General features: G+C 60.1%; 1 protein-coding gene across 1 annotated transcript in view; it reads left to right on the top strand.

Moving 5' to 3' along the window:
• Positions 1–365: 365 nt before the first annotated feature.
• SLC17A7 (solute carrier family 17 member 7) overlaps positions 366–10,592 on the top strand; it is a 21,744-nt gene continuing 11,517 nt past the window's right edge. The window contains 1 exon segment of the mRNA XM_074937801.1: positions 366–651. The gene's annotated coding sequence lies outside the window, so the exon portion shown is untranslated.

The following is a 10,592-nucleotide window of genomic DNA, read 5'->3' as shown; positions in this document are numbered from 1 at the left end:
GGCAGGGGGTCTGGGGGCCAGGACTCCTGGGTTCTCTCCCTGGCTCTGGGAAAGGGATGGGTTGTGCGGGTTTAAAGTCCAGGAAAGAACCCAGAATTCCTGGCTCCTTGTCCCCGAGGAACCCCTCGGCGGGGGATGGCCGGTTCGCCACCTCGGAGCTGTCCCTGGTGCTACTCCCGGCCCCTCCCCGTGGCCTCGGGGCTGGCCCGCCGGAGGCGGGGGGGGGGGGGGGCAGAGCCGGCAGCAGCGTCCCACGCAGGATCGCCTGGATTGAGAGCCAGTGACGCGGGAGGCTCAGCGTGGGGCGGGGAGGGGGGAGCAGCTGGGGCTGGGACAGATCGGTCCTGGGGAGCCGGCGGCTGAGAGCTCCTGCCGCTGTCGGGAGCCAGAGACGGGCAGGCAAGAGCGCGGGAGAGAAGCGGAGAGAAGGGAGGGACGAGGAAGAGAAGGAACGAGACGGAAAGAGAGAGAAGAGAAAAGAAGGAAGGAAACAGGAGGGAGGCAGGAGAGAGAGACAGACACCGGCCCCCGGTGCCGCGGCCCGGAGCATGGTGCTGTGACCCAGCCCGGGCCGGTCCCGCTCGCCGCCATGCAGTTCAACAAGGAGGAATTCCAGAAGTTGGCGGGGAAGACGCTGGGCCAGGTGCACAGGTGAGGCGTGGGGAGGGAGGCGTGGGGGGGTTTGTCAGGATCTGGGCCCCTGTGGGGCCAGGATCTGGGCCCCTGTGGGGCCAGGATTGGGGCCCTGGTCCCTGCTTTGCTGGGGGCGGACGGTGGCCAAGTGGGTGGCTTGACCTGGGCTGGGTTACGAGCCCTGACCCTCTGAGTCTTTGCCTGGCTGCCCCCCAGATCCACCTTCTCCCCCATCCCTGAGCCCCCTGCCCCCCACCTTCACCCCTCTCCGAGTCCCCTGACCCCCAGATCCACCCCTTCACCCTGCCCCCCAGATCCACCTCTTCTTCCTCAGCACCCCCTCCCACACCATCACTTCCCCTCGAACCCTGGCTTCAGGCCCCCCCTCATTCCCCCCAGCTTTACCCCATTTCTCAGCCCCCCACACTTAACCCTAGACTCACCTGCTGCACCCCCACGATTCACCCCCCCACACACACACACACTCCCCTCCCTTCCCAAACTCCGCCTTGATGCCCAGGGGCAGATGCCAGGCCCCTCCCTTCCGCGCGCACACCTATACCCAACTCTTTGCCAGCCCCTGCACCCCACCCCAATTCGCTTGGGGGTGCGCCCCAGATCTGCCTTGGGAAGCGTCTCCCTCCCCATCCGCCCTTCCTGGGGCGGATGCAATAGAGATATTTGCTTTCTATTTATAACCTTCATCCATTCATCATCCCCCCCCCCCCCGACCCTCTCTAATCCCCCCGCTTTGGCCTTTACACACTGGCCGGGTTCTGTATTTCTGCAGCTTGGTGCAATTTCTCACCCCCACCCCCACCCCCACCCCCTTGATGAAGTTTGAACCCTTCTGTGGGTCTGGTGGGGTGGAGGGGAAACAGGCCCATTGGGCTGGGAGACCTAGGGGGAGGTTGCGATGAGTGTGGAGTGGATCACACAATGCTGGGGTCGCCCTGCAAGGCGGGGGGCGGGATACACACAAACGCGAGAATAATATTGCAGGTCATGCAGTTGCCGGAGTGGGGCTGGGATGGGGCCTGGTGTGGGTCCCTGCTGCCCCCTGCTGGAGGGGACAGGCCCTGCGCTGTGTGCGGGGTTGCCCCGCACACCTGGCGAGCATCGGCATGTGGGTATCCCTTGGAAGTGGGGGCGTGCCGTGTGGGGGTGTGCTGGGGGGGGGTTGAACGAAAGCCATGAATTCCCGCCCCGCGCCCCAGCCCGCAGGTCTGGTCCGTAGCCGCCCGGCGCTGCCGTCCCCGGGGGAGGTGGGGTGGAGGCGGATCGATGCGGAGCCGGGACATTGTGTTGTTCGCAAACCGCCGAGTGAGCAGAACAAACCCCGGCCCTGGCACGGAGACGGACCCCGGTGCCCTTACGTAACTGGCCCGGATTCCGCCGAAGAGTGGGTCCCACCAGAGCCAAACCTCATGAAATATGCACCAGGTTTCTAAATGGATCCCGCGCGATTTATTTATACAGCGAGCGAGAAACCCTGCGCGAGAGGCTCCGGCCAGGAGCTGTGCAAAGCAGGAGGTGGTTAGATCAAAGCCCTCTGTGTGTGTCATAACAATTTCTGTGCGTATAATATATATTAATGTGTGTGTGTGTATATATATATTCCCTTCTATAGCTAATCAAAGGGGTGTCTATTGGGTAATCATCCCATCTGTGAGCTTTTCTGTGTGTTACATGCAATAAAATATACACACCCAGATGTGATGATATATAATATCTAGCTACACATACTTTTCCACAAATACACAGCTATCTGCATGTAATAAACCCTAAGTGCATGGGTGTGTAGGTAATATATATGTGTGCGCACATACAGATGTGGTGGTATATGGTATATGAACACATGTAATAAAAACGATGCAATAAACACGCATATATATATATATTCACACGCACGCACCCGTGTATCTGTGGACACGTTCCCAGGTGTGTGTCTATATATTGTATATAGAATCAGAGGACGGGCAGGGACCTCGAGGGGTTGTCCAGTCCGGACCCCGGCGCTCATGGCAGGACTAAGTATTATCTAGACCAGTGGGTCGCGGTGGCTCTGGTTAGCACCGGTGACCGGGTCGTTAAAAGTCCCGTCGGTGGGGCTGCCCAGCTGAGGCAGGCTGGTCCCGACCTGTCCTGGCACCGCGCTGCACCCCAGAGGTGCCCAGCAGCAGGTCCGGCTCCTAGGCGGTGGGGCCATGGGGCTCCGCACGCTGCCCCTGCCCCGAGCACCGGCGCCACACTCCCATTGGCTGGTTCCTGGCCAATGGGAGCTGGGGAGGGGGTGGTGTCTGTGGGTGAGAGCAGCTTGCGTGCCTCCACCTTGGAGCCGGTCCTGCTGCTGGCTGCTTCCGGGGCGCAGAGCGGTGCCAGGCCAGGCGGGAAGCCTGCCTCAGCACCCCTGCTGCACCGCTGACCGGGAGACGCCCGAGCTAACCCTGTGCCCCAGCCCTGAGCCCCCCACACCTAAACCCAGAGCCCCTTCCTGCACCCCAAACCCCTCATCCCTGACCCCACCCCAGAGCCCTGACCCCCTCCTGCACCCCAATCCCCTACCCCAGCCCTGAGCCCCCCAAACCCAGTCCCCTCCTGCACCCCAAACCCTTCCTCCTCAGCCCCACCCCAGAGCCTGCACCCCCAGCCCAGAGCCCTCACCCCCTCCCACACCCCAAACCCCTCACCCCCAGCTCCACGGGGTCACGGGCATCAACAATTTTCTTCAACTGGGTCGCCAGAAACAGTGTTGAAACCCACCGGTCTAGGCCTTCCATCGTTGGTATAACATCCTGAATACGGACAAAATAAAATCTCTTTGCATAGATGTCTATCAATTCCACACCCATTTACACATGGACACTATCACAGATCTGCTTGTGTCTATATGTGTGTCTAAGGGGTGTGTCTGCGCACGAGAGAGCCACCCACAGAGTGTATTCGATATATAACGTATAAACGCCGGCTGTGATCGATCAAGCCAAATCTGGGGGCCGCAGATCTGGGTGCGTATCTCTTCCCTCGCCTACGCTCTGGGTGTGCGTGGATGAAACCGACGTTAAAAGACCAGGAGTAAGGGCGGCAAGTCAAGTGCTCCAGAAACGCCCCATGGAAGGTTCTTCACCGTCCTTAATTCAGGTCCCCTTGAGCGCCGGTCTTTCCAGACCGTCCTTAACTCCGGCCGCACCTGCTGCTTTTAATGCCGGGCCGGCGCCTCACGGCGCGGCCGGGGCTCGTTACAGGGCGGCTCTTCCCTGTCGAGTTTTGGCCTCGTCGCTCGACATTCGCTTTTCTCTTCAGCCCCCCACGGGGCGGCCTCACACCTTGTTCCCGGCACATGGTTCAACCCGCCCCCCTGCTGGCTGCGCCGAGTTTGATCCCTTCTGGGCTTCCCATGAGTGGGTTCCTTTCTCCCCGCGCTGGGCGAGGGGCTGAGCCCCATGATCACCGCCGGGGAGCTGACTGGCTTGGCTCCACCTAGGGCCGGTGGGTGCAGAGGGCTCCCAGCATGGCGGGTACCCGGAAACCCTGGCTCGAGGGGCCCCGTCTGGCCTCGCCCAGGTGCTCTGGGGCAGGGCCAGGGATAGGAGCCAGTCAGCTTCCCACAGCTCCTGTCCCTTCCTCCAACGCCCTGCCGCAGGGCCCGCTGGCCTCCTGGCCGCAGCAGCTCTCCCCAGCCACCCCTCTATCTATCTATCTATCCATCCCCAGCCACCCCTCTATCTATCTATCTATCTATCCCCAGCCAGCCCTCTATCTATCTATCCCCATCCACCCCCCGCATCTATCCCCATCCGCCCCTCTATGTATTCATCCATCCCCGTCCACCCCTCTATCCATCCCCAGCCACCCCTTCTATCTATCTATCCCCATCCACCCCCCGCATCTATCCCCATCCGCCCCTCTATGTATTCATCCATCCCCGTCCACCCCTCTATCCATCCCCAGCCACCCCCTCTCTCTCTCTATCTATCCCCATCCGCCCCTCTATCTATCCATCCATCCCCAGCCACTCTCTCTACCTATTTATCTAACCCCAGCCACCCCCTCTATCCATCTATCCATCCCCAGACACCCCCTCTATCTATCCATCCCCAGACACCCCCCATCTATCCCCCTCCACTCCCTCTATCCATCCCCAGCCACCCCCTATCTATCTATCTATCTATCCCCCTCCACTTCCTCTATCTATCCCCACCCACCCCCTCTGTCTATCTATCTATCTATCTTCACACACACACACACAAGATTTGTGCGGGAAGGCGTTGGGTCGTTTGCCAGCAGCCGACACCTTTCAGGGTCACGGGAGGCCAGTGCAAAGTCGAAAGGCCGTTCGATATTTTTCCCTCCGCTGCTGTGAACTAGACAGCTGGGCCGGGGCTAATCCTCCCGCCCGGCTCCCAACGTGAAATTGCTTCTTGTCATGTGCCAAGGCCGGATCCTGTGTGTGCCTGTGTCCCGGCCTCCCCTTGCTTGAGCGGATGAGTCCTTCTCTCTCTCTCTCTCTGTGTGTGTGTGTCCGTAAGAGAGAAATTGGGCCCAAATTTCCCAAGAGATTTAGGAACCCAAAGATGTAGCGAGAGGCACTCCAGGGGTTTTGACAGTGCCTCGGTATCTGGCGCTAGTCTCTGTTTCTCTCCGAATCCCCAGCTCCCAGAGTCCTGGGATTTTGTGAAAATGTCAGCTTCCATTTAAAAGAAAAATAGTAATCCTTTTAGATCTCCCGGCTGGGGCAAAAAGCTTAAAAACACAATCCCCAGAGGCATAGGGGTGAGGGGCAGCACCCACAGCTACCCGGGAATGGGAGGTGGCAGGAATGGGAGGGCACATACAGCCCCTGGCATGGGGGACAACCGGGGGGTTGTAGGGAATCCCTGGGAGGGAAGCGGGGCACCCAGGGAGCTGGCAGCAGGAGGTTTTCAAGGAGTTCCTGGTTTGTTCCACGTGACCCCCCCCCCATGTGCGTGGGGGAGACAGTATTGCTCCCTTAGATCTGCTATTTCCCTTGACCCAGAGCAGGGTGGCCCAGGGGTTAGGACACAGCCTAGGAGATGGCAAAGATGGCTCCAACATGTACCCTGCCACAGACTCCCCAGGTGACCCTGGTTCAGTCACTTAGTCTCTCCCCAGCCCCCCTCTGTACCATGGGATAATAGCCTGCCCCAAGGATGGGAGTCGGGTAGGTGACCCAGGTAGATTCGAGTGAACCGTCTCTGTAGGGAACTTGAAAACCTGCTTCATGGGTTAAACTGTTAACACCCCAGGCCATGAAAACTACCCACAACTGCCAGCCATGTCTGGGGTGGCTCCTCCTGGGAAAGGGGCTGGAAGTCCGGACTCCTGGGTTCTCTCCCCAGTGCTGAGAGGGGAGTGGGGTCTAGTGGTTAGAGCAGGAGGGTGCTGAAAGCCAGGACGCCTGGGTTCTGCCCTGGCTCTGGGCAGGGAGTAGGGTCTAGTGGTTAGAGCTGGGAGGTGCTAGGAACCGGGACTTGTGCAACCTTTCCCCTCCCTCCAAGGACTTTCGCGGAGGCGGGGAGAGGCCCAGCTTCCTTTCGACCAGCCCTTCCAGGGCGCGCTGAATAATTCATGCCTTTTCGAGCCATAGCTGCATCCTGCCTCATCTATATTTCATGGCGCTGAAGTTGGCTCCATAGAAATTTTTTCCCTTCCAACACCCTGTGTTTAAGTCTCACGACTCTGGGAATCCCTGAACCCGCCCAGAGCCCTGAGCAAGGAACCAGCCCTGATTTCAGCTCCGTTTTCACTCCAGCCTGTCGGAGTCTTGTCATTGGACTGAAGGGTTTAAATTGTCCTTAGAGCAGGGGAGGGGCAGGGGAGCCAGGACTCCTGGGTTCTCTCCCCGGCTCTGGGAGGGGAGTGGGGTCTAGTGGGTGAGAGCAGGGGGAGTCTGGGGGCCAGGCCTCCTGGGTTCTCTCCCTGGCTTTGGAAGGGGAGTGGAGTCCAGTGGTTAAAGCAGGGCTGGGTGCCAGGACTCCTGGGTTCGATCCCTGACTTTGGGAGGGGAGTGGGGTCTGGTGGTTGGGGGTCTGGGGGCCAGGACTCCTGCGTTCTGGCCCTGGCGGAGGAATTTAGTGGTATTTTGTTTGAATTTGAGTGTCCATTTTGTGTGTGCATTGAATTTTCTCTCCTTTGACTGGGGAATTTGAACTGCGTTTTTAAAAATATATCCGAACCCTCTGTAACCGTATCTGTCTATATTGCAGATTTTTTCAACTGAGCACAGCTGCCTTCGGGTTTTTAGAGCATGTGCTTGTTTTTATTTGATTCTGATTGCTTAGGGTTGCATTTGGGTTGGAGTCTTTAATTGGTGCAGCCAGTTTCATGTTTTTATTCCCTTCTTAGTTCGAAGGACGAGGATTATTTAATTAATTAGCATTGTTGGATATAATTAACCACTTCATTTAGACGATCTTATTTATTTAGCTTAATTTCAGCTGTTTCCTGCCCTGTTGATTTTGATTCATTACGGTTGTGCTGGTTTCTTGTTTGCATGTTACTTAATTGCAGCGAATGCATTTATGATGCCATTTGGGTGCCTAGGCGCTCCAGTCATGCATTGTGCTAGGTGCTGTGAATTTGTATTGCTATTAGGTGCATTACGGTAGCGCCCAGGAGCCCCGGACACAGCCGAGAACCCCATGGCGGCAGGCGCTGTGCATTGTTAGGGGTATTACGGTAGCGCCCAGGAGCCCCAGAGACGGCCCATGGCGCCAGGCGCTGCGCATTGTTAGGTGTATTACGGTAGCGCCCAGGAGCCCCAGAGACGGCCCAGGGCCCCATGGCGCCAGGCGTTGCGCATTGTTAGGGGTATTACGGTAGCGCCCAGGAGCCCCAGAGACGGCCCAGGATCCCATGGTGCCAGGCGCTGCGCATTGTTAGGTGTATTACAGAATCATAGAAGATCAGGGTTGGAAGGGACCTCAGGAGGTATCTAGTCCAACCCCCTGCTCAAAGCAGGACCAATCCCCAATTTTTGCCCCAGATCCCTCAATGGCCCCCTCAAGGATTGAGCTCACAACCTTGGGTTTAGCAGGCCATTGCTCAAACCACTGAGCTATCCCTCCCTTGCGCATTATTAGGTGTATTACGGTAGCACCCAGGGGCCCCAGAGATGGCCCAGGGCCCCACGGCTGCACAGACCCTGAACTAAAAGCCGGCCCCGGCCCCGAAGAGCTGCCAGTACTGGACAAGAGGCGCTGGCTGGAGACAGTCGGACGGGGGAACCCAGAGCAGGACTGAGATACTGGGGGGGGGGGCAGCATGGGAGCCCCCCAGCGCCTGGCCCACTGGCATCCCAGCTGGGATGAGCCTGAGGCGGGAGCCAGAGGCGGGTAACGAGGTGGCTGAGCCGGTGCTCACGGGGGCGCCTGCCCCGTGTGGGGGGCAGCTGGGAGCTGTCAGCGCGGCCGTGAATGAGCGAGGCGAGGCCACGGGGGTGGGGGTGGGGGGCGGGGAGCCCGGCAGCTTGTGTCTGACGTGCTAGCGACGGGCAGCCAGCGAACAGAGACCTGACGCGGGCACAGCGACGGGCACGGGGAACAAGCTGCAGGGGTCTACGAGCAGGGCATGTCTGTGTTTGCCAAGAGCAGAGACCCGGGGTGTATTTACACCACAACGGGACCCCTCACTCTTCCCAAGTGGGCGGTCAGGTCCCCTGCCCAGCACCCCCGCAGAGTACAGTGGTCTGAGCTGCGACTCACTGCCGAGGGAGCAGCCTGTTTTCTCTCTCTCTGGTTTTGGGCCCTGAGTCTTCAGAGAACCAAACACACTCCTGAGCTTGGCTTTGAAACTCCTGCGATTTTCCAGCCAACACCCAGGCCTTGCTTTGACTTGGCCCCTTTTCAAGCTTTTCTCTGCAACTTTGAAAGTGCAAACCATAAATTACGACTGCGGTCGTCGACCTCTAACCCCCCCCCCCCCCCCCCCCGGGTTTAGCCGAGATTTGCGGCCAGGGGAGAGGCTCTTTCCGAGGAGCGAGAAATGGATGGTACAAGACGAGCCAATTGGGGTGGGGTGTTTTTTTTTTTCCTTTTGGCATTTTTTATTGGCTTCCTAAATTTGGGCCAAGTTCACAGATTGGGGAGGGGGCAAAAAAGGAAGCCGTCTCAATGTTTCGCTTTGAAATTTCCTCCCGTTCTACGAAAGAAATAACCACGAAACCAGCTCAGGAAAAAGCCTCGCGCCAAATGGATTCTTTTCCCCCTTTAACGTTTGGGTGCGCCGGAAATTTCGAACCGTTTTCCTCCCGCTGGCGCGACGGATTTTTCCCCGGGTTTTCCCGATTGGCAGAGCTCGGCAACCTCCAGGACGCGCCCAGCCCCAGCGAGGAGGCGGGGAGAGTCAGAGGGCCACAAAACCTGCCCGGTTGGAGGGCCCAGGCTGGAGGCCGGCCTGGTATTCGTGTTTGCTTCAACCGGAGCGGCTCGGTTCGCAAACCGGCCGGAGTCCCCGAGGGTCGGTGGAGGAGCCACCCCAGCCAGGGGTTAATTCTCCGGGCCGTTCAACATTTGCATCTTGGCTCCTGTCTGAATCGGTCCAGCTTCCGCGTCAGTCCTTTGCCAGATTAAAGACGCCTTCGTTAGCAAATTTCCCCACGTTGGTCACCCCCCAACCTTCTCCTTCTTAAGCTGCACCCATGCCCCCCCTCCGCGTTCCTGCCCCATGGGGGGCAGCCAGGCCCATTTGGGTGGGCGGCTGCTCTCCGCCCTCCCCGGTCACCCACTGCGGCGGGATTTAGGCGTCCGGCGGCTAATTCCCCGGCAGCAAGGGTCATCTCCGGCCCCATGCAGTGAGCGGGGGAGATATGGGGGAGTGCAGATGGATACCCCTGTTGGCAGGTGGGGTAAGGGGCTGGGAGTCAGCCCCATAGGGAGAGCAGGCACACACACACATTCCCCCCCCACCAAAGAAACACACATTTACACCCAACCCTAACCCGGGATCCCCCGCCAGACCCAGATGGATTTCAAGACCTGGGTCAGAGGTCCCCACTCCCCAATATTGCCTTCTCCCCCCCAGAGCAGGACTCGTTCCCCCCAGCAGGGGGTGCCAGGGACACACACACAGCGCAGAGCCCGGCCCCTCCAGCAGGGGGCGCCAGGGACGCACACACCGGCCCCTCCAGCAGGGGGCAGCAGACCCCCCCCAGACAAACACACAATCGGGGCCGCTCTGCTCTCACTAGCCGGGGCTGGGGGGGCTGTAGCAGCTCGGGACAGCTTGTGCGAAGGAGGGGGGGGCGTGTGCAACGCCCAGCTCCAGCCCGGCTGTGGGTATTCACAAGCGGATGAGGCAGCTTGGCCAGGAGCCCAGCACGGGGCTTAGCGCGGCTCCCATATGGTCCCGCTGCGCCACGTGGCATCGGGCACCGGCGCCAACTCCCCCCCCAACACGCTGGGGCTGGGATTGCGGCAGGCTGTGCAGAACTGGGCTGGTGCAGAGCCCGGCGCTGCACTGCGGCACTAGGGGGCGCTGGGGAGCGGGGCAGGGCAGGGGAGTCAGCAGGGGGCACTGGGGAGCGGGGTGGGGGGCTCAGCAGGGGACGCTGGTCTGCAGGGAGCAGGGCGGGGGGCTCAGCAGGGGGTGCTGGTTTGCGGGGGGCAGGGCGGGGGATCAGAAGGGGGCGCTGGGCTGGGGGGCAGGGCAGGGGGATCAGAAGGGGGCGCTGGGGAGCGGGGGGCAGGGCAGGGGTCAGAAGGGGCGCTGGTCTGCGGGGGGCTCAGAAGGGAGCGCTCTCACCTGGCAGTCAGGGCTGGCCCCCAGGAGGCGCTAGGGGGCGCTGGGCTGATGGGAGCAGTAGGGCGGGGGGGGCGCTGGGCTGAGGGAAGCAGCAGGGTGGGGGGTGGCGGGGGGGAGGCTCTGTTTCTGTCGCTCTTGCAGAGCTGCTGGTGCTAAGAAGATGCAGCGTGAAAGGTGCAAGAATTAGCAGCTGCCTC

This window comes from Natator depressus, chromosome 23, assembly GCF_965152275.1.
Source record: "Natator depressus isolate rNatDep1 chromosome 23, rNatDep2.hap1, whole genome shotgun sequence".
Classification (NCBI taxonomy): Eukaryota; Metazoa; Chordata; order Testudines; family Cheloniidae; genus Natator; species Natator depressus.
The sequence above is the reverse complement of the archived record's forward strand: the minus strand, read 5'-3'. Positions and strand labels throughout refer to the sequence as shown.